Here is a 27846-nt window from a genome sequence, read left to right as displayed (position 1 = left end):
TCTAGCTATTTTATTAGAGATAAGAGTTAAAAGCCCCCAAGTCAAGGCCAGAGATACTAGCTCTTGCATTTAACTTAAGAGGTAGGAAACTCTTTGCACAACCATGTCTCTTGTTTATAAATTGTCTCTTGTAAATACATTTTTGAAATGGACCTGATTTCACCAATCTTTTCAATCCACAAATGTTTCACAAAAATAGGACGGGATTGTGCAAAGAGCTTTTTTCTTAACCTATATGACTTAGGACCTTCATACAATGGCAGTGGGATCGCCACCATCGACAGTCCTTTGGTCCAACCACCACATTACAATGCTGGCGATGGGACCCTTGACTGTTGGGGCATGGAACGATGCCTCCGCCACAATCAGTGATCCTAACGGGTGGCAATTAGAACCATGATCCCGAATGGAGGCGGTGCTGAGGAAGGCACTGTTGTCAGGATTAAGATGTCCCTTTCTGACAGCCTTTTCATGGCGGTCTGTCTGCCAAGAAAAGGCTGTCAGAAATGGACCCTCGGGCCAGAAAAAGGGCCCCCATCCCTCGTAGGCCTATGCAAAGTGGCCCTGGGGTAACATGTGGCGCCCCCACACACCTCCATGCACTATGTTCCATGCACTACTTGATGCACATGGTGCATGGATGTGCACAAAGTGCTCCTTTACACTGCGGCTTGTGCTGCAGCCCTTTTCCTGGGCCGTAGCATAAACTGCTGTATAAAAGAGCACCTTACAACTACCAGCTTGGCAATCGCATCGTATTTGGGTGGTTGTACCACCATGTGCTTGTTGAGCGGTGTACTGACCGCCATAATAGCGGGCAGCATTCTGACCTCCCGCTCTCAAAATCAGGCCCGTAATCTTTAAATATCTTTGTCTTATTCCCAATCCAAGCTCATGCAAGCATAACAGTTGTCACTTGATTGCGTGGCTGAGCCAGCCAAGATGGCGGATACCTATCCCTGAGGCTCCGGTTGCCGGCCCTCATAATTTATCGTCCATGTAGCTCCCTCGCATCCAAAAGCCGCAACACGAGCATCATCCGAGACCGGAAGACCCAAGGATCATCCCGGTGTGCCTGAAACCACGGCGCGTGAGCGACAGCGCACCCGGAGTAACCCGAGTCAGATCCCCTAAAATGGCGGCTTCGCCACAGATCGGCTGAACCCACTAAAGGCCGGAACAGGCGGATCGGTCCCGGCGGACGGGGAATACCGGCAACAGCGCAGAGCCAACAGACCCCAGGTGAGGCGGTGGCGACTCCGGTCTGGCAGCCGGGAGACGGCCGACTCCCGGTGAACAGAGGGGTGGGGGCTCCCCTGTGCTGAGGTGGGCCACGACCGCGGCGGGGAGCCCACTCCTGCCGGATCTCCTCTCTGCTGGTGCGGCCTTTGGGACAGCAGGAGGCGCTACAGAAGAGGTGCAAAGTGGACCGCGCTGCGGAGGGGGCGCCCGCAGTGAGTGAAGAGCGGGGGCGACCCCAGGCCGCTGCCGCATGTCTCTGGCTGCCACTTGTGACACCCGTGGTGGGGGCTGGTGTGCGATCCAGCTGTGGCTAAACACTCCATACGGAGCGGGAGAGGAGCCTATCGACAGCGCTGCATGGTCTGGTTGGTGGAGATGGAGGGGAGATCTCACCAGTGAGTGCCGGGAAGTTCCGAAATAGACAAGGCCATTCCTGAGGCCCCGTGTGCATAACAGGCCCGGCGAGTTCAGAGGAGGCGACTGCGGCGGACAGGCACCGCTGTATCAGCACACCACAAGGCCTGACGGCGTCTCACCCCTATTCCTCTCAAGGGGACAGAGAATAAGCAGATCATAATCCCGTTTCAGACACAGCACATGGGCCCACACGCGTGGTACCCCCCCGTTTCCACCCGTCTGCAACCTGATGCGCAGGAGGGGGTGGAAGAAGGCACAGTGACTGAGGGACGGGAAAGCAGAGGCTGTGAGAACCCTACGGCCCCCATACAGGGGATCGCAAAGACAGTGCGGTGGCCTCCCTCACAGGGCAGCGGCGGAGCCTGACCTGGACAGCCTCCCGAAATCATTGTCAGGTGCATTCTATCATCAACGCAGCTGCAGCGCAGTGAAAGGCCTACCAGTGCTGGTCACCCTCATAGCACAAGGCCGCTGCCGCGACATCGCCATTCCGTCGCAACTCCGGGCCACCTTCCAAGAACATGCAATACCGACGCGCAGGGAGAAATCGCCCCGATTCACCACTACTAGCCAGTCCTGCACCAGGAGCAAGTAACGGACACAGTGACGCAGTGGGTAGTAGCGGACGTCTGACCAAACCTGACCACCGTCAGCCACGAGGGACTGAGGGGAAGACACAACACCCTCCATCATGGGTCATCATCAAGCGGTGGGGACAACCCACACCACAGAAACACGGATGATAACGCCTCATCCACCGGTACTGACCGGATCGCAAGAGGAACCCACCAGAGAAGACTCTATGTCCAGAAAACTGGACCAAGTCCTCGGTGCCACAGAGCACTCCAGAGTGGCGATGGAAAACAAATTTGACACCCTCGCCACTGATCTCAACATTCTCTGGGACGACCACAGGAAACTAACAGACAAGGTAACTCAGAGTGAGAAGACTGTACAGGCAGTGGAACCACAAGTGCAACAACACCATCATGCTATCAAAGAGTTGCAATCCCGGATCAAGGCTCTGGAACAAAAAACGGACGATTTGGAGGGACGGTCCCTGAGGAGTAACATTCAAGTTATGAATCTACCGGAAGGAGCGGAAGGGGCCGGACCAATCAAATACATCAAGGACTGGATCGCAACCTTCACACCCGCCAAGGATTTGACCCCCTACTTCTCCATTGAAAGAGCGCATTGAGTCCCAGCGCATAGACCCAAGCCAGGCCTGCCACCTCGACCATTCCTGATGAAACTCCTGCACTATCAGGACAGAGACACTATTCTCCGTGCGACCAGAGAACACGGAAGGCTGCAAGTGGAGAATAAACAGGTGATGCTGTTCCCCGACTATTCCCGAGCTGTCCAACAACAGAGGGCCACCTTCCAGGCGATAAAGCGCACACTACGCCAGCAGAAAATACAATACGCCCTCCTGTTCCCAGCCCGGCTCAAGGTCATCCACGACGGCACCACACACTTCTTCACGGACCCAAAAGATGCGGACGCCTGGGTAGAACAGCATACATTGCACCACCTGAGCACAGCGGACACACAAACCGGACAACCAGCAAGACGGTCGGGGCGACAGTTCCGTAGAGTCACCCTTACACAGCTCAGTGCGACATCTAGCCAGGCAGGAACCGGTTCCTCGGACCTAACACAAATCATCGCAGAGCGTAAGAAGGCAATAAAGGCGGTGGGCGCCCTTGACCCCACGCGGGGGGCTCGGATGTGGAGGGAGGCCCCCACCTGTTCAGCTCTGAAGACGAGGGCAGTGACGCACCTGCTTCTCGAGAAGGCTCAATGACGCCTCCAATAGTGACCCCCCCAAACAGCGGACACGTTGATATGACAGCTCCATAAAGGCCCTGGACGCACAGTGAGAGCGGCTTAACCCGAGACGGACCAATACATAAATGCAATACCGTCCAAGCGTTTGGATGCAGAACGACGGCCGTCAGGACTCGCTGTAGTGGTCGCACTAAACAGAGATGCTCCAAATCCGTGACAACAACCAAGAACGAATGTGATGCACGAGGGTACATTCCCGAAGTTCGTATGTATATGTGACGGCGCCAGCAGTAGCCGGAGAGATGAACAGCCACTACCCCACAACAACGAACTAAAGACTACAAATGATGACCAGTTTGGACGTATTGCCCCGAGCAATAGGTCCCCCAAGTTGGGAATGTTCCCCAGAGTTACAGTTTGTCCCCCTTTATATCCTTAGTCTCCCAGATATCCTAGGGCGGGCGAAGGGAGAAGAGAATGGACACTGCAGATTTCCCCAGGGAGGTGGGACGGAGAAGGGCCAATGGGGTGGGCCGGATGCAGGGGAACGTGCACTCAGAGAAGAACACGGACTGATTCGGTGACACATGGCACATAAAGCGCCGAACACAGATTTAAAATTTGTGACATTGAAAGTCAGAGGTATGCAAACGGCCAATAAGCGATATTCTGTCTACGCCTATATTAAGAGGCAACAGGCTCAGTTGGCCCTCCTACAGGAGACACATCTGACAGAACAGGAAGTAGGCTGCCTCCACAAAAATGGCGTGGCATAGTCTGTGCCATGGAGTACTCCGCCTTTGCCAGAGGTACACTTATATGGATCAGACCTGGGGTGCAGTTTAAGGAACAAACTCGATTAATAGACAAAGGGCGGTATGTAATCATGACTGGTCTACTGGACGGTCAAACGATACTATTAGGATGTGTGTACACCCCAATGCAGAGCAAGACCAATACTGACTGGGACAAACCACCGTGTTAGCCCACCACACAGCGATACCTTGGCTCCTGGGTGGAGACTACAATTGTGTACTAGATTTAAACCTAGATAGGTCACATCCCCCACCAACACATTCCCCGGTGCACAAACAAACAGAACGCTTCCGTAGATGGGTAGATCACTGGGCATTAGCAGATGCCTGGAGGACACAGAACCCAGATGCCAGACTATACTCCTTTCACTCCATCGCCCATAACCTACGAGTGAGACTTGACAGGTTCCTATGCTCCACAGATCTCCTACCCAAGGTACAATACACTGACAATTTGGGGCGGATAGTATCGGATCACAACGCACACATAGTGACCCTTAGATGGAGACCACCCCACCCCGGTCCCAAAATGGAAACTACCCCAGGAATGCCTCACCGATCAAACCTTTCGCCGAATACACAGGGAATATATCCGGGAGCATTTTGTACACAATGCTGGCTCAACCTCCTCTAGAGCAACAGAGTAGGATGCATATAAGGTTAGTGCCAGGGGACACTGTATCCAACAGGTAGTGGGGGTACGGAGAACACTGGAACAGGCACTAAACAGAGCGGAGAAAACGTTAGCGGATCTGTCCCGGGGTCCGGACCAGGGAGGGCCACAGTCGCGCAGCTCTCACCGGCGAAACTCTCACACACGGAAGCGATGCGAGACCTGCGCAAATACAATTTCCGCGCGTGAGCAGTCCGGACACACAGGGAGGGCAATAGAACAGGAGCATTACTGGCACGGGTGGTCAAACAGAACACAACATCACATTGCATCACAGAGCTTGCAGACAAAACCGGGCGTCTCCAACACTCCAAACTTGACATCTTGCACATATTCCGTAACTACTACGCAGACGTGTACTGCGGCCCAGCACCGGTGACACCATGTGGGCTAACACAATTTCTGGGCGCATCGCCCCTGCCCACAATCTACCCAGCAGATAGGAAAGATCTAGACAGCAAGATCACACCCTCAGATATAAAGCACGCCATCAGGTCGTTAGCAAGGAAAAAAGCACCATGGATGGATGGATTCCCATTAGAATAGTACAGCACATTCGCGGCCCAGATAGTGCCCCACCTAGCGTCCACATATGAAGATGCCCTGACCAGAGGTATACTGCCAGACTCATTCAGCAAATCGCTGGTGGTGATGTTTCCGAAACCCCATAGGGACCCCACACTCCCCTCTTCGTATAGGCCGATCACACTCCTGAACGCAGATTGTAAAATCCTGGGAAAGATATTGCCCGATCGCTACAGTCAAATTCTCCCCGCCCTGGTGCACCCAGACCAGTGCGGCTTTGTGCCCCGACGCAACACCTCGCATAATCTGCGTAGGCTGTTTCATATCCAGGACAGGGTACAGGACAGATTCCCTCGAGCGGCATGCCTGATTTTTGCCCTTGAGAAGGCGTTTGATACTCTGACATGGCCCCATCTGTTTGCAGTCCTTCGGAAACTAAATATCGGCCCCATATTGATGGCATATACAAAGCTCCCATACAGGGGCCTCACCTCCAGGGTGAGGGTCGGCAAACTCATCTCCGCTCCATTCCCGGTAGAGAGGGGGACCAGGCAAGGGTGTCCCCTTTCCCCCCTCCTTTTTGCGTTGGCAGTGGAGCCCCTGGCCATATAGTTACGGCAAGAGGGGGTGAACTTGGGGTATCCTGATTGCGGAAACAGTGCACTGCGTATCATTATACGCGGATGATCTGCTGATTTACGTCCGTGCGTGACAGGAGATCTCACCTCGATATGGGCAGCCCTGCAGGAATTCGGAGACACCTCAGGTCTCAAAGTCAACTGGGAAAAATTGACGATCTACCCACTCAGTCCTCACTTGGCACTGCAGGACATAGGGATGGGCGCCCAGACATTAAAATGGAGTGAAGCGGCCCCCAGATATCTGGGAGTACCGCTGTATCATTCCCCGGAGGACCTCTACGAAGGTAACCACCGCAAAGCGTTGGCAGGCCTACGATCAGCGGTGAGTTTCTGGAAGACGCTACCCCTGGCACCCATCGGTCGGGTGGCCCTAGCCAAAATGATAATGGTGCCCAGACTGCTGTATCACTTTGCAAATCTTCCTGTGATCTCACCCTGGTCCTTCTTCCGTGAACTGGATACACTACTCACAACGCTGATATGGGGGAATGGCCGACGCAGAGTAGCATTGCGCACATTATATTTGCCCGCCACATGCCGAGGTCTAGGTGCCCCGTCCTTTGAATCATATTTCCTCGCCACGCAAATTTAGTGGCTATCTCACTGGACAGCAGAGAAATACGTAGGAGAAACGATCACAGAGACCGGTAGACTGCCTCGTTAGGAGAATGCTCCTACCGGGCGCCAAGCCGGCCCACACACACCCGATACAGGTCTCCATAGCTCGCAAATGCATGATGCAAGTACACAGAATGTCAAAAGGGCAACCGCTATACTCCCCACTGCTTCCTCTGGTGGGCTTTCCCCGAGGGGAAAACTATTATACTGTAGAAACCCTACAGGTATGGACCGATCACGAAGTGGCGGAGGTAGAAGCTTTATTCCACGAGGGGCAACTGAAAACATATGAACAGCTAGTCGAATTGTACGACCTCCCGCAAGGACAATTTTTTACACATAGGCAACTCCTAGATAGCGGTCGCCAGCACTGGAACTTATGATTTGGGGAACCTCCAACACACCCGGTGCTTCACACGATTCTTCGAATGGGGACAGGTAGACACCTAGTAACATGGCACTACAAAGCGAACCGGGAATTGACTAACGTTTCCCTGGTCGGTTTGAGACAATCATGGGAGGACGATGTGGGCAGAGTATTCCACGACAAGGAATGGGCACAAGCCCTGGAATACTCTAAAAAGGTTTCCAAGAATGCACGGTTCAAAAACATACAGTTTAACATCCTACACCGTGCATATCTCACACCAGATAAACTACACCGGTACTATCCAGACACACAATTCAAATGCCCCCGATGTCAAGCGTTAGAGGCGAACTTCCAACATATGTTCTGGGACTGCCCATCCCTGCAGCAATACTGGTCTAAGGTACACCAAACACTCCTCACAATAGTCAACCTGTTACACATCGACACATGGGAGGCATGTGCCTTAGGAATGTACAGGAAGAAAAAGTCTGAAAAACTACAGTGGCGGTTTGCATCCCTAGCAATCCTCCTAGCAAAGAGAACCACAGCCATGCACTGGAGAGCCCCTACAGGCCCACCAGAAGCAGCTTGGATAGGAACGGTAAACAAGTGGGGGGCAGCAGAAGAAGAGACCTTGAGGGAGGAAGATCTCTATGGAATGGGCGCAACTGTTAATACAATTTAAACAAGAGACAACAGCAGAGGAGACACCGGTGCCGTCACCACCCCAGCCCCGCAGCCACTCCCAACTCCCCAGCCCGCAGGTCCCGATATCAGGTGAGTGAAACCCCCGGTAGGAGGATGACATGGGACAGGCAGCCTGCACCACTGGGAATATCATCTACTCCCGCGATGGATCGCTTCCTTCCCCCCCCAGGGACCCTCACGACCCCACCACTCGGACCATGATGGCCAGCACACACTCCGCCCGCCACAGCCACTTGCCCTCGCCCGCCCTTCGCACTCCCCCTCCCCTCTCTTTTGGAAGAAGTCTCTTCCCACAGTTTCTAGTTAAGTTTCAGTCGGCGGTTCGGATACCGACTTACCTACAGAATATTAATGATTGACTACATAGCAAGGGGTCACATATGCAAGCAGAGGGGAGACACCCACACCAGTCTTCACCATCATACAGCCCTAGGGACCAGACACAGTGAGACACAGCATCATGTAACGAGCTGACTTAGCAACAAGTCCATGAGAGATGATGAGTGATCATACGTGGTGGAACGGAACCAAAATGCTGATGATGTATTATGTTTGTAGATAATGTGTAGCCATTATATGTGTGATGAGTGACCTGTGATCGATCTGACATCCCACATGGGAACCTAAAATGTAAAACCCTAATAAAAAGATTTAAACAAAAAAAAAACAGTTGTCACTTGATGAATAACTTACTTTACTTCTACTGCGATTGCTCACTTTTCTGTTTCTGAGTAACATTATTCTTAAGTTGCATGTCTGTAAATTTACGAATGTTTATTCCTGTTATCCGAATATTTTTTCCCCTTTGGGTAAAATACTTTTTTTAAACTTAAACCAGCATGCTGTTTAAAAACGATGAAACCCAGGGAGTTGGTATTTCTATCTAATGCACAGGCAATATTGGTATACCCTGTGCATGCAGTTCTGCTCTGATTACATATTTAACTCTCTTACTATATTTTAATGTAACCAGAGCTCTATAACTTATTTCACTTCTTAAGTTATTATAAAACTCACATGCAACAGGTCTTCGGATGTACTTCCATTTAAGGAGGGACAGTACTGGAGCAGACTAGAGCAGTTTAATTATTTAAATTTAACCTATCTTTCCCCTAATATAATTGTATCCAAATATAGCCATTGGCTATTACCTCTGTAATGTAAGGGTTCCTACTACAGGGAGTTATTTTTTGGTGTAATACTCTTGGTGTCCTCATCAACCAGCAAAATCTATCTGTATACTTGATCCTCCATTCATTTTGTCCTCCTCCGGGTATTAACTATTGCAGAGCACTCTTGTTGAGATTGTTATTGTATTACTTTGGACATAGCTTTTGGGATATCTTTGTTAAATTGTGGCCTTGCACTTCCCCACTCAGTGATTACTTTCGGCCTTAGATACATTTCGCAAAAGAAATTCAAAAAAAGGGCATTTTTTTTTCGTTTTCTTTTTAAATTTCTCACAGTTACACTTAACTGCCTAATTCTGGATTTCATTTCTAATAGAGGCTTGCCTTTCCTGTGGTTTCATGTTTATTTTTATAATTCTGTTGGTTATTAGATAGAAGTAAATAACAATTCTTTAATGAATCCAGTCACCTCACCTTTTACTCAGGATTTGCATATGAAAAACAAAAAGCTGACCATTGGTTTTCATTCTCAGTCATTGTAGGTAAAATCACCACTAAAGGTCTCACACGAGATGGCATACAGATAATACATTCTCTTAACTTTAAGGCAATACAGTTTAAATATAATGAATGAGACTTCAGGGCATCATTACTTGAAACCAAAGGCTCAAACATTTCCTTGAAGGTCTTCTGCATTACACATTAAAAGCAGAACATCAAACATGGAAGAAGCAGGTGAAGAAGAGGTGATCTTATTTGAGATCATGGATAAGTTCCTGTTTTTGGTCGGTCTGGGTCAGATAATATATTCCTACCTCCCGATGTAGGAATCCTAATTCTCTTGTTGTTAGTTCCTTTTCCAAAGAGACTTGTTGGAGAGTCATCTATCAAGATTTTATCAACCAATCTGGTTGTAAATAAATGCATTGAAGAAGACAGCTGAGGTTCTAAATACTTTAGTACCAGGTCTGTTGCCTACTGTGAGGAGAGGCCTGGAGAGATAAGACATTCAATGGGCAAGTCCTCCTCATTTCTACTTATTGACCCTGAGGGGATTGAGAGATTTACTAGATGTTTTTGCTTATAGTGTTTCACTAAGGTGATGATATTGTGGTTATCTTTCAATGTTCTGCTTGCTCATGTGATTCTTCTCTGAGTTCATCTCTTCTACCGGAGGATTTTCTTTTTGTTTGCTGAAGATGTCACTTTTGATTTTACTTGAATCCCTTGGCTTTTATTATCTCTCTTTCTGGCATATACACATTTTCAGTCTAACACCTAATCAATTCTGAGACGACATTATTAGTCCAAATGCTGAAATCTCCAGACAGAGCAAATGAATATTGGTACAGACAGGGTTAGAGGGAACATTTATGGGCCAATTGTGCCGGTTAACACTGAGATACAAAAGTCTTGGAAAAAGGGAGATTTGCCTAACTTCTTGCTGTGAAATTTAATCAAAGCCAAGTCCAAAAAGAAATAAAAACGGCATAACTACTGCTTCCCTCCCCATCAAGAGGCTCGTATAAATAGCCCCCGTCTTCACCCAAAATAATATTGTTTGTAGGTTTTAATATATATTTTTTAGATTTTTAAATGAGCTAAGCAATCGGTGCATGTCATTGATTGTGTATCTTCTGTTTAAATTGTTTGTTACAGTGGGGGATGCTCTTCGGCTAACATTTGGCCCAAGAAGCCATTATTATAATGTATGTTCTTCGTGGAGCAAAAAATTATGACACACCTAGTCCATGCCACACAATACCCACTTTATTTGCTGACTTTATTGGTGTTAGAGGAGTATGACTAAACCTGTACGGCAGCTGCACAAAAACACATACAAGCAGGATCAACACTAAGTGGTCTATTTACGGAATTTTCACACAACGCGATGTAGTAGCTAAAAATATTGCTTGGGGTTGCGGGAAAATGATAGAGCCGGACAGCTCCACATCTACAGAGATAGATACTGGTGCAAAATCAGGCTGCCAAGCACCATGCACACACCTTTGCGCCATTGTGCAAACATGTCTGCACAAGTCTAGAATAGGTTTTATACTGGAAGGATACTCTTTCATTACAAAATACTATGCCTAGACTAACTTTAAACCTTTTCCTATGTTATATGTGTACTGTACAGTGCAGCGAACTGTCAAGTGGAAAAAGCTTCTCTGTGTGAGAAACCAGGGCTTTTTTGCAGTGTACCCCCACGTTTGCCCAACTTTTGACCACTAGATGCTGTTTTCTGACTCTGACTGTGCCCTTGGCTCTAATAACCAGACACAGGGCCTGTGCTCTGATTAAACGTACATTGTCATTAGGTATAACTACAATTGGTACTAACAACCTACCTGTAAGTCCCTAGTATATGTTAGGGCAAGTGGATTTAGAGGCTCAGTAGATTTAATGCACTTAAGTGTGCGATGTTGTGTTGCCTGCTGTCATTTTAAAGGTGGACCTGCTTTGCAGGCTGCATTTGAAATAAAACTATATGCAAGTTCGACTTTGGGATTAAAGGTACTTCCAAAATCTTAAACTCCCTATTTTCACATTTAAATCACCCCCAAGGTCTCCCCTCAATGCCCAAAGGGAGGGTGTCTTGTAAGTATAAGCAGTGACATTTTAAAACATGTTTTATATGCCCAGGTGAGGGTTAAATGTCAATTTAGTTTTCCCAATTGTAGCACATTGACTCGATAGGCTAACATGGGAATACTTTAATAAAGTATGACTATTGAGTGAGCTGAAATAATATTTCAAAAACTTAAATGGTCATTAGAATAAATCCAATAATTTGCCATGGTTAGATGTATTATAACAATCACAGAAAAGAAGTTATGGAACTTGCTTTTCTGATAAATAAAAATACATCCTTCCAGCAGCCTCTTCTGGTTGGCAGGTCTTTGACAGGCTGAGCCAAACTTCTCTGATGAGGTGTGAAGTGGCCTGCATAGAGACAAAGGACATCTGGCAGGAGGAGATCTGCAGCTGCAGAGCAAAAGGCAGGATGGGGGTGGAGTAGCCAAACTGGTCTTCAAAGAGGGAATGACAGTTAGGACAGGACAGATGCTCACCTCCACATCCTGCACCCCCAGCCAGACAGTAGCCCCAGTAACTGAATTAGCAGAGGGGCTTGAAGGGGATTGTTAGGGAAAGCTAGCCACATCAGTTGGATGGCTTAGCCAGATCTTAACCTCCAGGAGAGAGAATCTCCATTTTGGATTTTAAGGAACAGTGCTTTCTGGGACAAGTATATGCTACACCTGGGAGGAAGTTGTAATACCTGAGGCTGGCACCCTGTGCCGCATTTATCAGGGGTGCCACCCCTGCTTGTCACCCAGCCACACTGGATACATGTGGGTGAGCTGCCCAACAACCCAGATCCCTTCCTGAAACTACAAGAAGGACTAGCCTGCTGGAACCCTAGCTTGCACAAAGAGGAATATACTCTGAATGACTGCACCTGCTGCACACTTTGGGAACTACAGCCCTTAGGACTTTGCCTTGCTTTGAAAAGTGAAGCAGTGGACTCCCTGAAAGCAACAGGCTAAAAGAGCTCCACCTGCATCACCTCCAGAAGCCATCTAACCACCTTCAGCTGGACTTTGAAGGATTTCGCCAAGTGCATTCTGGGAAACATAATACCAACATCCAAAGGACAACTCTGGGATCTAGCTCCTTAGATTGGTGTTTCCTACACTTTGGGACCCCAAAATGACTTCTGGAAGAAGATCCAGAAGTTTGGAGAAGATTGGAGATTTTTTGGCAAAAAGCACCATATGGTGAGAGTCAAGCTGGCGACATCTAATGGCGACTCAGCCTGGAATTCAGTTTTATCCCACTGAAGCTTCAGAGCTTTTTGTCATCAAAAAGACTTCCAGGAGTTGACCAAGGCACGGCGCTGAGCCAAGCCTCTACTTTTGAACCCAAGGCTGGCCTGAAGTGGAGCCTCGAGGGGAACATCTTCAAAAAGGTGACTAAGGGCCTAATTACTATGGCAGTGTGGGAACAGGCAGCCACACCAGTGCCCCTCTCTTACACTGCCAAAGCATTACTGATAGCGCCCACCAAATTACGAGTTTCCTTCTGTCTGGCGGGCGGTGCTTTAGCGGTCACATGGCGGTACACATTAAAAAGTCACCACAATGGGAGCGCCAAAGGCCGTTTCTACACGGCATGAACTGTGCAGTCCATGCCGTGCAGGAAAGGGGTTAAGGCACAAAGGGAGGCACAACATATGTCCCCCTGCAGGCATCGCATTGCCCTGACGAAACAGGGTGACCAATAAGCCCCCCTCTGTTTCCTCACTGCCACAGCGTGGTCACCACCATGAAATCTGTGGCAGTAAGGAAACTTGTAATATGCTCGGCAACACTGCAGCGGCACCACCAGCATATTAGGACCTCTCACTGCTGTGCCACTGCCGCGGGATACATGATCCCCGGTGGTTGTGATGAGCCAGTGGCAGTCCCACCCCCGCAAACATAATACAGCTGGTAGACCGCCAGTCTGGCAGTCCAGGAACTGCCACCATGGGTTTGGTGGTCCGATGGAGCGCTGAATGCGTAATCAGCCCCTCTCAGAAGGTAAAAACTTGACCGGGCCCTACCACTAAGTTTATCTGACCTGCACTCCATCATGATCGGTTCGAAACTTTGACTTTGTCCTGGTCAAGCGCGACCGGATGTCCCAAAGTGGCGCATTGGGCTTTTAGGCACTAGAAAGTGTTTATTCTTTAAAAATTCATATCTCTGGTTCCCTGCATTGGATGTTTGTCGTTTTGGTGTCACTTTAATCATAAACATATTTCCTACGTTTATAAATTGGTGCTTTTTGTGTGTCTTGCGTCTTAGATATTTAATGTATTGGTGTTTTTAAATGCTTTACACACTTGTCTCCTAAGTTAAGCCTTCCTGCTGATAGCCAGCTACCAAGGGTTGAGAAAGGGAATAGTTTATTGAGACCTTGACTGGACCTTATATTGTGATTGTGGCCTTATTACTAGTGGTATGTACCTACTTACTACTACTTATAAACCACAGTCCAACACTCCAGAACAGGTTTTCTCAATGTATGTTTTTCTCAAGAATCATATACTTACTTCCCATTAACATACGTGCCCTAACACACATGCTTTGCTGAGAAGCATTTGCATAGTGGAAAAAATAGATGTATGATCCTTATGGACAGCGGATCCTAACCTTTTGATTTCTGTGGACCACTCATTACTGGAATCTGGGGACCCCAATGAATAGTTATTGGAATCTAGGGACCACCAACTGAGACATAACTGGAAGCTGGGGCCTAAGCAATTAGGATGGTTTGAAGCTCAAAAAATACAAAATTGGCAATAGCAAATATTCATCAAACAAATACACAAATGATTACATATTTTATTACATATTTTATTTCATTCACATACAATAATGAAACATTGAAATTTTAATTTCAGTGGTACTGGTGTCGTTTTTCTAAATTCAACTGAGGCCACCCATCGTCCATACTGAATTCCGTTTGACGTACTTGCACTGTTCCCACAAATCAATTTAATGATACCTCCTTAAGTTTTAACCTCTAATTTCAAATTTCCTCATACTTGAGAACAAATTGTTTAACAATTTTACATTTTGCCTATTTATTTATATGTGTTTATATGTACTTTAGTGACCTGTTAATATTATTTAATTCTCATCAGTTGCGCACCCCCTGAGTAGACGTCGCTCACCTCCGGGGGTCCATAAACTATAGTTTAAGAACCGCTGCTTTAGGAGAGCTGGTGATACATATTAGAATGTTTTAAATAGAAATGTTTCACACAATTGATCTTTGACATTTTAAAGACCTTAATAATCGTTTTGATAACATGACAAACATTTTAACACCTTTTGGCTTTAGATGCCTGCTAAGTTGAAAACCCTCCTTTAGAGATAATTTGTGTCCGAATATTTACTGTAGTTCTTATTTATCACTGTCTATCAAAATGCCTTGAAGCTTCTCGTGGCCTTGAATGCTATGCCAAGAAATCAAAAGAATAAATAAAGAAACGAATGACTACTTTAGAGTGTCTGTCATATTTGTTAATGGACTGGGGTGTCATTTATTCAGATCATCATCATCATCATCTTTATTTCGGTGCGAAGAATCATAAAAGCAGATACGAACAAATACAATAATTACAGAAGCTTACAATGTAATTACAAAACTCAATTTGCTACAGTACGGTTAAGTAAACTGGTATACGTTCCAAACCAGATTCCATCCTTTAGCACACATGGTTGATCAATCGAACATCGTAGCCCCAATAATATATCTGCATAATAAAGCAGGGTGTCAGAAAGCAAAAACCCCCAAAGAGAGCCATGGGTAGCTCCAGATGACTCTGTTTTGCCATTCAGATAAACTGAAATAAAACCAATAGAATGGGACTTAAATATGTTAGTTATCACCAAAGAATTAAAGTGCATAGTGCAAATTGTCAAGCAACACAGTAGATAAATGAGATATGAACATTCTTAAAAGGTTTTAGACTAATAGCTGTGTTTAAGACCACTAAAACAATATGATATAAAGAAAGAACCAAAAACACAATTTATAAAAAGAGCATGATAATCTGTATTTCAGATTTCAATCCCCTGGGCTGAGGCAGGTCTGACTGTACCCATTTGGGGACCTCCAGCCCCCTTAATGTTTCTCCTTAGGTGTACTAACATCAGTGGCACGATTGCGCTTGGACCGCCATATCCAAGCTGCCTTTGAGGCATCTTGCAACAGCAAACTCCAATAGCCTACAGGTGTCACATCTTAAGAGCCTGGTGGCAACCAAGTAACTCGTAACACCCAAGGATCCATAGAAGGGTAATAACCCTTTTCTCCTCTGGGCATCATATGCGGGACAGAAGAATAGAAAGTAAGATTCATCTTCTCGTGGCCACTTACACGCCGGGCATTCCATGCTCTGATAGATCGCATTTGCCCACTTAGCACGAAAGGCCATAATGAGTAGAGACTGGTACAAAATTTCCTGGCCAGAGTGGGAGTGATCTCATCAATCATAACCTCATAACTGGGTGACCTAAACTCTAGAAAATCTAGAGTCAAAGTGCCTCTACTGCTACCCATGAGCTCTGGATGTACCATATAGGCCGATTTAATTAACATTTTGGAGCCAGGAGTGAGGGCCTTAGGAGCTTCTCAGAAACTTCCCAGACCCAACTTCCTAAACCAGAACCTAATATGTGAGAGCCACAGTGTCTTCTGGATGCCGGGAAGAGCTAAAATGTCTATGAGGGTTTGTCTATAAGGATTGGTGTCACTACAACGCATGCTTTTACCACGCATGCCTTTACAACGCGGTTTTTACCACGCAGTCCATTACAACGCATAATGCTTTTAGGCGCTGGATAGTGAATTATTTAATTTACTATTCCAACTCCAGTCCCCGTGGATAGCAGGGAAGGTGTTGGATAGTATATTAAATACATTCCCTATCCTAGAGTGCCCCCCAGCGCATTGCGTTGTAATGGTTTGCGTGGTAAAAGTTGCGATGTAATGGTAGTGCGTTGTAAAAAATTTGTTGTAACCGTGCTACACCGTCTATAAGCATCTAACACAGTCCAATTCGTATGCCAATACACTAATTGGCGAAGATCAGCCTTCCAAGAAATGTTCTTGAATGCCAAATCAAGGTGTAATGGGACCAGTGGAGTGCTCTTTGGGAGTGCAAATAACTGCCTAATAAACCTGTTCTCGGAGTGCGAGAGGGCAAAACAGTTGGCGTAGCCCCAGATTTCTGCTCTGTATACAGCTGCTCCCAGTGCCTTTCTATTATAAATCTCAATTGCTGGAGCAGCTTTCTTTGAAATAGTTTTATTGTATGTGTTTAGTAATTGAGATGAATAGTGTAATAGTGAACAATCAGCTTTATGGACCTGCATGAATAAATCTAGGCTTAGTGTTAGCCTTAGCCCTACATAATCACAATTCGATACCTGCTCTAATGTGGTTGTGTCAGCAAAGGGTCTGCAACTGTAGGTTTCAGTTCTATCAGGGTTAAAAACCATAAATTTAATTTTCACACTAAGTTCTAATCCCCCACCAGACAGAAAATGTTAAAGCCTTCCAGCAACTGTTGCAGACATCCTAGTGATTTGGAAATCAGGAGAGTGTCATCTGCAGAGAGCAGAGCAGGCACTCTACTGGCTCGAACCCTGGGAGCATCATATCCCTTCCTGTCCATGCTACTCACAACATCATTTATATAGGGGGAGAACAGGGTGCGGGCCAGTATGCATCCCTGCCTGACCCCTTTCCAGATGCTTATGGGTGGTGCCCCTTGTCCCCCCATCTTACACGGGCATTGTTCTCCTCCTGCGACCTTAACAAAATAGACAGTAAATTTGATGGAATGCCCATTGTAACCAATATTGTCCAAAGCAAGGCCCTTGGTACTAGATTGAAGGCTGCACATAGTTCAACAAAGGCGACAAGAGTTATTCAGATCACTAATGTTGAGCTACAAGACTAAAGTAAAAAGTGAACCATTTAAAAATTGTAGTTTCTCTCTTATCCAAAGTTTAAGATGTTTACCTTTGTTTTATGCTGTATTCAGTAGTTGAGCCTAGGCAAATATCTACCTCCAGAAATATTGATTGACTTTGTGTAACTTATGAGGAGCTGCTGTGGTCAGACTTCTTATCCCTTGCAAGACATTGACTGACTTTCAGATAATGTATTAACTCGGGACGCTTAGAAGAAGAAAGTTAATATTTATGCCAACACTCTAAAGTTTACCATTGGAGTTCTTGTAGTGTAGCTTTCTTTGATCAGTTTGCCTTCAAATTAAATTCATAACCAACACATATGTTGTTCTACATATCTAAGTGCTTCTCATCCAAGTGTGGATTCTTGTTCTAAACACTAAAACCACAATAGCAGAGTCACTGCCCTTGAATAATACAGTCTACAGCTCCCTGGTTGGATTCTGAGAATGAGACAGGATATTTATTTCTTGAAGAATTTCTTCATGGGAATCCTCCATCCATGAATCTTGACAGAATTTAAAAATTTACTTAGGAAGTTTTGTGCCGTACTATTATGTTGCCTTATTGCCTTCAGAGTACTGTCTTTTTTTCATGGGTGGAGCCCTGGGGAGGACAATTTATAGTTTTGAACTTTTACTAAGAGGGATCGGCCTCTATGTTTTTGCTGGACTGGGTGATCTTGTTGGTGTCTGCTGATCTCAGTGCTCTTTATACTGTGTAGCCTCACACCTGTCTCCGTAGTTTCCCGAAGACAATGTGCCAATTTGATGTATACTTGGAACATAGAGTCTTAAATTGGATCTTCCCCTTCACTCAGAAACAAGGTGTGGGTTTCAGCACAGGATTTGTACTATTGTCTGTTTTTTTAGTTTTAGTGCCGTCCATCTGCCTTGCTCTGGTCTTCATTCAGTCTGTTAATGAGTGTTTTAAAAAAATCTGGTGTAGCCAAAATGATGCCCCATCAATCAAAACATATCCAAAACCTCTTTCATGTTGAAACTGTGTAACTGCATCCTGCATATTCCATATTCTATGTGGGTTAGGTGAGATATATGTGTTACAATAGAGCTTATTTACCTCATGTGACCTCTCCTTCGTTGCTGGCAGCCTCCATGAGAATTAAGTGTTGGTAAAACTCAGCATTGGTGTAATCAATGGTCTTCAGATTGCTCCAGATATGGGCACTATCTATCCTGCCAATTGCATTAAAAAAAAAATGCTCTTCCTAACTGGCACCACATCTCTTTGCCCTTTTTGAGTTGATTGGGAAGTCAGCCACCACTGTGGAAGATCTTTAGTGTGCAATAATTTCCATGATACTGAAACTCAATAAACCATTGTATGAGCATGCCTCTTACCATCTATGGGGCATATTAACAACGGCCAGCGATAATTATCGCTGGCCGTGCTTAGCCATAATTATATTATCGCAGGCTATCTCTGGTATTTATCGCCCTGGTAGCGTATTATTAACAACACGTTACTCCAGGGCAATAACAATTCCAGAGATAGCGAGGTTATTGCCCTTTTGCAGGGAACATCGATGGTTTTCCAGCGATGTTCCCTGCAAAAGGGCGATAACCTTGCTGATACGTGGGTTTTATCAGCCTAATCCACCCCCTATGTTAGGGATGGCTTAGTCAGGATGTTAGCAGATGTTAGGTTTTGGCAAAAACTGCCGTTTTCGCAAAAATCTAATGTGTGCTAAAATCATGTGGGCTGCCTTGTAGATATCGCTATGTAAACATCAGCAATATTTGCAAGGTAGTCCATCTTGGGTGCGCCCTGTAACGCCCATTTCGCCCACTTTGCACCTCATTGGAGATGCAAAGTGAGGCGTTGGGGAAAAGGGTGCTAACATGTGATTATGCATGTTAGCACCCTCTTGTAAATAGGGCGATGGTTTTATCTCCGCTTTTTTGGTAAGCTAAACAAGCGTAGATAAAGCCCTTGTAAATATGTCCCTTAGTTCCCTGGAAAATTATAGTACTGCCATGATTTTTATATGTGCTTCAGAATGATCAGTTTTTACTCCTGGCATATGTTTTCTCTGACATGCAGTTGTTGGTTGCGAGATTCATGTGACTGGTAAACTCTCCTGGGTATCGCAAATTAAATGTATTATCCCTCCTTTTTTAGGGTGGCTTGGGAGTTCTGAATATCAGGATCTGCCACTAGGCAGCACACTTGGTACAAATTGGCAATTGCCTGTTTAAAAGCAGCCAAGACTCTGATGAATTTGAAATAGACAAGAAGCATCTGCACAATTAGAGTTGGACTTCCTTAGAAAACTAGGAACTCTGGGCAAGCTCTATGGTGGACCTTCCAGTGCTCTCTCCTACAGATTACAAGACTTCATCTTCTGTGCAGGAGGGTGGCCCTCAAACACATTAAATGGCTTGAGGTCCTTACTAATCATAGTCTGCTTTATGTGGGCACTAGTTTGGGCCAAGTGGCAAAACTGTCTGGGTTTAGGTCCTGGGACCCCATCAATCTCTCGCAGTTGGGAGATGCCTGGGATCAAGACCATATAACAACTTTTGAGCAACTAACTGAAGAGCTTGAGTTACATGAATCTCATTTCTTTAGATATCTGCAACTGGGCCATGTATTAGATGTATATAAAGAAAGACTGGAGGCTGTCCCAGAGTTTAATCTGATTGAACTTAAGTTAATTGTGGAACCACTGGGTCACAAAGTGGTCCCTAGATTATATATATATGGATCGCTCCTTCTTAACACCACTCATTCACTGATGGAGGTGAGATTTGCTTCGGAACGGGACGTGGGGGAACTTGAAGACTCCATTGGCAAGAGGCCAAAAGCTCATGCTTTGGTCATCTCTTCCAACTTTCAGATGATACAGTTCAACTATGTTTATAGGATTTATTAGAGCCCAGAAAGACTCTGGGGGATGGGTAGGGTGAAGAGTTCTATTTGCATACCCTGCTCTGACTCAATGGCTCCATTTCCCACATAATATGGGCCTGTCCTTTGAGCTTGCCACACTTGCAGACAGAATTTGAATTCCATGCTGAAGTACTAAACACTCCATCTTCACCCAATGCAAGGGTGGCTGTATTAGGAATTATGGAGAGCTGAATGTCCTCCAGGTCACAGAAGATTTTAGGTGGCACCTCATTTCTGATGGTGAAAAGAGACATTGCATGCTATTGGCAGAGATTTGCGCCTCCACCTGTAGGTGACTGTGTTATAGGTATGAACTACTGTACAGCTGCAGGCATTTGCAAGTGGAGGGGCTGTGCAAATAAATTCAACAAAGTATGAGGCCCATGGCTCGCTAGGGATATCAACTCAGGATTACAAAGGTATTGACATTATTTCCTATATGTAGCAGTTGTTCTTGACTTTTGACATATACATATTGGCATTATTCTATTATTGATGCAACGGTTCTTGTGCCTTCCTCCACTTGTGTTTTTTTGTACTAATGTGCTATTGTATCCATGTAACTACGAATACAAAGATATATAAAAAATACTGTACACCACTCCTTTAGGGATGCTTTCCTAGTTGGGTGGGATCAGGTCCCCAGCCCAAAGATGCCCCTCCAGCTCTAATAGTATCCACTGCCCCATGTTTGATTCTGATATGCCGAGTAGAGCCATGGAGTTAGGTCAGAGATACCTAAGTACATTAAATATGGAAAATGAAGTGATACATGTAATAGACAATGGTCAGAGGGATAAGCAGTCTACATGGAGGAAGGAAAAGTCCTGATGAAAGAAGGAACAAACAATGGATACCAAAGACATAAGATAATCAATAAAGGAAACATAATTATTTTTTGTAACAATAAAATATATTAAATACTTTTAAAAGTCAGGCTCTAATTGCAGAAGTGATGGAGTGAGCAGGCAAGATTGGTAGGCATCGGTCAGACTCCATTCAGGGGGCAGTGGGGCAGGCAAGGTCTACTGGGACTCAACTGTGGGGGGATAGATTGTTAGCTCCAGATGTCCCACAGCCTGTCCTACTATGGCTTTGCAAACTGGGCACAGTACAACCCTTTCAGGCTTTGATTCTCAGGGTAGGAAAGGAGAGCAGTCACAGGCATCTCAGGGAAGTAGTGTGGGGGTACTCAAGCTCAGCACTCAAGAATCAACCAACCAACACAATAATCATCATATCCTGCCTAGTACTTTAATCAACAGTTGCACTAAATACTACACAATCAATGATTACACAAGTTTGTGTCTTTGGACTTTATTCACAAACTGCATTTTGTAGTACAGAAAGTAGTTCTTAAGTAGTACTGCTTACTTACTTCAGAAAGTAATTTACAAACCTATGGGAGTAAATCTTCACCTGCAACTATCTTGTCTTTTTCTATGGGGAGATCCTCACACATGTAAGTTTACTACTTAGGGGCCTCATTACGATGTCGGGCGGGATCTTTCTGCCTGACACCGTTGCAGATTAGAGAACCGGCCAACTCGCGGTCGGCGGTTCTGTCCGACCGATTACAATGCGACCAAACACTGTTTGGTTGGAGTCCCATTGTTCCCTATGGGAGCCTGTGTTCCACCCAACAACACAGGCTCCAATGGGGAAATAGGGTGTGTTTGTAAAACCCTGCACCCTGTGGCAGGCACCAAGTGCAGAGTTTTACAGGCTGGCCCCTTAGGTACCACATCGGCCCCCAACCAGAGGCTGCAGGATGAATGGGGCCCTGTTAGGGGCCCCCCTAGTCACTTTGCGACAGCCTTTTCATGTCAGACAGGCCAACTCTGAATGGCTGTTGGAAATCAACATCGTAATTGGTTAGTCAGAAACGCTATTCGTAGAGCTGCACAATGCAGTTCCAATCGACACAACTTCTCCGAGAGCCAGTCGGAACAGATTCGGGAGGACCTCGCAGTTTACAATCCGACCGGATCGTAAATCGACTGAGTCGGTCCGACGCAGTCTAGGAAATTCCGATTGTCTGGCAGAGGCTTTCTGCCTGACATCGTAATGAGGCCCTTAGTTGTAAGTAGCAGAGTGGCTAGAAAATGGAAAAATGTACTACACATTTGGAGGGGTTTAGGGAGGGCTTATAGAGGAACATGCTAATAGAAACACAAAAGAGAAAGCCCTTTGCTATTCACAGTCTATAATTCTATTCTAGTTATTACAGACCAAAAGACCACAAAAATGCTATAAATAGACTCCTGACTAGCCTTCTAAAATAAAATATTTTCTATTTTTTAAACAACATAAAACTAGTTAAGTTATTGAATATACATATATATAACTTTTAATTAAAAAATAAGTCATTAAAATTAATTAAGCACATTACTTGCAAAATACATGTCATAAATATTAATTAAATATTGAAATATTAATGAGGATGGGATTTTTTTTAAATGTGTATTAAAATAATATTTAAAATTAATGTATTAGATTTTAATGAGTTAAATATTGAATACATATTTAATCTGATGGGTTAATGTGCTGAAACATTTTATTTTATTAGGTATAGGTTATAATAATCATTTTAAATTAAAGCTCATTTTTATTTTAAAATTAAAAAAAATCAATAAACTATCACTTTTCTCCTTTACTATAGAGAGAGCTCCACGCCGTGTGGTGCACATCTCAGTCCAGTGCCGGAGATCCCCCCCCAAGTGGTGGAGATCTCCAGCTATTTGTGCCACCTCCATCTGCCATATCACTGTGGCAAATCACTGATAAACTTTTGAATACATTGTATGGGGTTTTTCTTCCTGTTATCTTTAGAACTAAGATTAGCGGAGTTTCTGACACTCTACCTTAGAACCCTGCACTTGAAAGCACTTTAACCGAAGACTAGGCATTTTATCACTCTTTTTGTATTTATTGGTTTTCTTGAATTGCAAAAGCAATAATATATCAGAATCTCTTTACTGATGTTTTAAATGGAATGGTTATATTAACTGAAATGAATAATATCAAATGTATGTTAAGTTACTAATTGTAACTTTACACTTGTAAATTCAGTCTTAGATGTCGCCACCACCTGTTTTCAGGAGGTGAAGACCTATGTTTACACTTCAGTGTCAATCTACACTCGGAAACGGTGAACAGCAAAAACGTGAAGAATTAAGCATAGGTGGAAGAGTAAATTTACTCATGAGTAAATCTGCACATGTAAATTTACCTTTGTGAATAGGACAATTTGAGCGCAATTCCTCTGTAGACTCTCCCCCCACCTGTTTCCTCTCTACTCCCACATGATCCGCCCTAACTTTGAGTTCCCATTCTGGTGACTTTAGGAGTAGCATGAATCAGGCTTGGTGTGCTTCTTATCTACTACTAGTCAAATGCACTCAGTTTATTATGATCTTACCCATCCATCAAATAAGAAGATAATTTACTTGTCCTCGCTGGCTGTTTTCTGCCAGGAAGATCTTCCCACACACAAAGCCAGGGTCATGGAGAGCTGGCACTTCCTGCTAGAAAATCCAAGCTAGACTTAGCCCATGAGGCACATGTAAGCTCCCTTTGTGTGTGGCTGTCTAAAGTGAACAAAAAAAAGCCCAGCTGGCACCCACTTCAGATGTGTATTCAGAGACAGGCTTTGACACAGAATAGTTTAAATAAGAAAATGCCAACTTCCTGAAAGTGATTCTAAATTTATAAATACTTGAGCTGCTCTACTGTAGCTTCATGAATTAATTTTCATAAACATGTATTAAAACTCATTTAACAAACGAATAAATCTCAACAAAGCTGGGTGTATTACTTCTTTTCATATTTATAACCTTTTACATGTGATTTCAGGGTTCAAATGTTACTTTAAGTTCCTTTGATGACAGATGCTTAACCATTGGATATAACACTTCGTCCTAGTCAGCAACGTACCAAAACCATTTCTACAACATACCAAAAACTGGCCTATACATAGTGCCTAGATTAAATCCTACAGAAATTTCTGCACAACAATTGGACATAAAATGGATTCATGCATCAATGTTTTGGTATCCACTTTTGGTATCTTAACCAACATAATAAACAAGATAATAGGCAAACACATGATCCTCATCAAGGGGATTCTTGAATTTAAGGAGAAACCTATTGTTGCCTTTAAAAGAGGATCCAATTTAAAAGACAGATTGGTTTATGCATATCAGATACCTGCTGTACCCACATTACAAAATATTCTGCCATTGACACGTGTCATAGGCCACTTTAAGCGCAACAGTTGTGTAGCATGCAATACGACAAAAAACACCAAAACCTTTTTCATCAGTGGATAACAGTTTGAGATAAAACATTTTTCCAACTGCAATACATGTAATGTTATTTCCTGCATTGAATGTCCATGTGGTTTAGTGTATATTGTAAAACCAAAAATCAGTTCATGATGCTGCTTTAGAACATCTCAAGATTTTATGAATTTAGAATTATTTGTTGGCACCTTGGCCTGATAATCTTTATTACCCAAGCCCACAAGGGTAGATTGGATTATTTAAGACATCAAATGCGAAATATCCATGATTTCCCAATTGGAAGTTACACTTATGGAATGTAATAATGCAATCCCAATGTTCATCTATGGGAGAGATAGGCTTTGCAGTAGTGACAAACCAATGTAATTGTTTTTCATTACCAAGACATGTAAAACTGAAAAGTATATTTTCTACTTTTTAAACACACTGCACCCTGCCCTTAGGGCTGTCTAGGCCTACCTTAGGGGTGACTGATTCATATTAAAAAGGAAGCTTTGGGCCTGGCAAGAGGGTTAACTCTCCAGGTCGACATGGCAGCATAAAACTGCACACAAAGTCTCTGCAATGGCAGGCCTGAGACCTGTTTAAAGGGCTTCTAAAGTGGGGGCTACCCGTAGCATTTGACCTACAATGCCTGGGCACATGTAGAGCGCTTTATTAGGGACTTTTATGTAAATTAATTATGCCAATTGTGGATAAGCCAATGTTACTATGTTTTAAGTAGAGAGCACCTGCACTTTAGCATTAATTAGCAGTCGTAAAGTGCTTAAACTAGAGCCTTAAAGCCAACAAAAACGATTTCAGCAAAAAAGGGGAGGAGGAAAGCAGGGGCCAGTGCAACAGATCCCACTACTCTCCATCAGTTTGTCTTCTTCACACATGCATGCATTACACTCCCTACACATGCTTGGCACACACATGGGATGTCAGCGCAAGGGTCTGGGTATTCAAATAGGAGAACTTTACACAGGTGGACAATTAGGCCTCAACCCCAGTGGCAAAAGGTTTGGTCACAATATTGATCTCTCTCAACTGCTGTATGATGCCACCACTGTTCTAAGCGCTGTGCTCATGAAGGGGCAGTCGCCCACTGTCAGCCATAAGGCACACTTGGTGCAACCCTCCAGGTCACCGGACAGGTCCAGGATCATAGTCAGAGACTGATAGTCAGAGACTGACGTGTGCCTCTGCTCACACACTGACATTAGTGTGAACCAAAGTAAAACATTAAAACATCAGGATACCAGGTACGCACTCAGTTGGGCACTGAGGGCAGCAGAACCCACCTGTACACCTCGCAAGGGGCATTCCTGCCTCAATAGCATCCATGTGGTGAAGGTAGGCATCTGGAGGGAGTAGTGTGGAAGTCTGTGCAGCAGTTTGTGCACTGGGCACTTTGCGGCTCCATGAGGAGTACAAGCTCTACATGGGTGCTGCACTACAATACGGTGTTCCCATTTGCTAAGTAGCAGGAGTGACCAAGGCTTTTGCAGAGTAGAAGGGGAGGTGGCGTGATTTCGCTGAAGTTGTGAAGTGGGTAGAAGCCACTGCAGTTAAAAGGTAGAAGCAAGAAAAGCCTTCATCACATCCTTGGTGTGTGAGGTTAAATTTCCCATCTGCCTTTCGTCCGCCTGTGAAAGTGCGTCCACCACGCCCTGTGGACATTTTGCAGAACATCAAGAACACGATCGTCCCCTCCGTCCTATGAATGCAAATCAATCTTACTGAGACTGCTTCTGTCGACACTATGAGTGACCAGAGTGACCAGAGCTCCCAGCATAAAGCGGCCACTAAAATGCCAGGAAGAGGGGAGTTGACGTCACTCATCCTTTGACCCCCCTGATGACATCAGATGGTGGGACCCTTGATCCACCCCGAGTCCAGGAACAGCCCTCAGTGACTGGCTACAGGAAGAATAAGGGCTGCCTACTACAGAGAGTAAATAGTTCTGCCTGAGCCTTGTTTACTTTCTCTGCCCGCTGCTCCCTTAGGCATCCCAGAGACCAGGGAAAGGAAAGGCATTGCAAGTGTAAATGTGAATGGCAGGTCAGATGAAGCAGCTACCCCGGCTACCTGTAATTGACGCCCATCAGCCACCCCCCCGCAGAAATATAACAATAGTCCCCCCTGCACCGCTCTCAATGTCTCACCCAGCCCCTGCACCGAGACAGAGTGTGCCCTGGCAGGCACCCGCCGCCACCAGGCAGACCTTCCAGCTTTTGCCCCATTGCAGAAACACCTACTGCCGACCGCTAATGCATTTTAAAATGTGCAACACATTTAACAAAGGCAGCTAGTACGGCGCGGAAGTTTGTATGCGACACCTGAGTAATACTGTGCACTAGTCTGTATAAAAACATGGCGGTCCGTTTGATAGAAGCCTCGCCCGACCCCTCTCCCACAAACCCCCCTGCATACCATGAAGTTCCTTACCTTGCTGCTAGCGCAGAGAGGCTCTGGCAGGAACTGGGCTCCTCTCTAGCGGGGCCCGCGGGCCTCCCCGGGGAGGGAATCAGCACAGACATGGACTTTGAGTGGTCAAAGGTTGCTGTAAAGCGTGATCTATTTAACTCCGCTCCTGCTGATCATCCAACTCTCCCTGCCTGCAGATGGGAAACTATTTTTGTTTATCAGGAGGGTGACTTGCGGATGAGGGTGTTTGTTTCACGAGGTCAGACCTGGCTGCAGAATCCTCTCTTGTGCTGGAGAGGGGACAGCCAAGACTGGCCACTGGCAGCTCTAGTGCTGTCACCAAAGTCAAAGAGATTGTGCAAAGTCGCAATGCATTTTCGTCAGCACTTTTTTGAAGTCTTTTTCTAAAACTTCACAGTCTTTTTTAAAAGTCACAGTTTCTTTTAACTCTAAGGAGTTTTCGAAGTTTAATCAGAAGTTGCTGGAGCAGATGCCCTCCAAAGTCAGGTTTGCAGGAGGAAAAACCCAGCCTTAACAGAAACCCTGTGAAGACAGATTTGGCGAGGAAAGTTGTTCCTGATTTTTACTAGTGGAAAGCCTATCCCGCAACCAAACGCGGCTACATTTCAGCCACTCAGCAAAAACTGCATTACAGGTCCATGGCGAAGTTTGAAGCCCCGTCCACTCCTGGACTTCTGAGCCCCTGCCATACAGTGAATGAACGGAGCTAAAAAAACACAACATGTA

The 27846-nt window shown here is 45.3% G+C and overlaps 1 protein-coding gene across 1 annotated transcript in view; it reads right to left on the bottom strand.

The window, feature by feature from the left end:
• PDZK1 (PDZ domain containing 1) overlaps positions 1 to 27433 on the bottom strand; it is a 147797-nt gene extending 120364 nt beyond the window's left edge. The window contains exon 1 of the mRNA XM_078656766.1: positions 27121 to 27433. The gene's annotated coding sequence lies outside the window, so the exon portion shown is untranslated. The remainder of the gene's footprint in view (positions 1 to 27120) is intronic.
• Positions 27434 to 27846: the final 413 nt, after the last annotated feature.

The sequence above is a fragment of the Lissotriton helveticus genome, chromosome 8 (genome assembly GCF_964261635.1).
Source record: "Lissotriton helveticus chromosome 8, aLisHel1.1, whole genome shotgun sequence".
Classification (NCBI taxonomy): Eukaryota; Metazoa; Chordata; class Amphibia; order Caudata; family Salamandridae; genus Lissotriton; species Lissotriton helveticus.
Note: the sequence above shows the minus strand (reverse complement) of the source record. Positions and strands in the feature narration are given on the sequence as shown.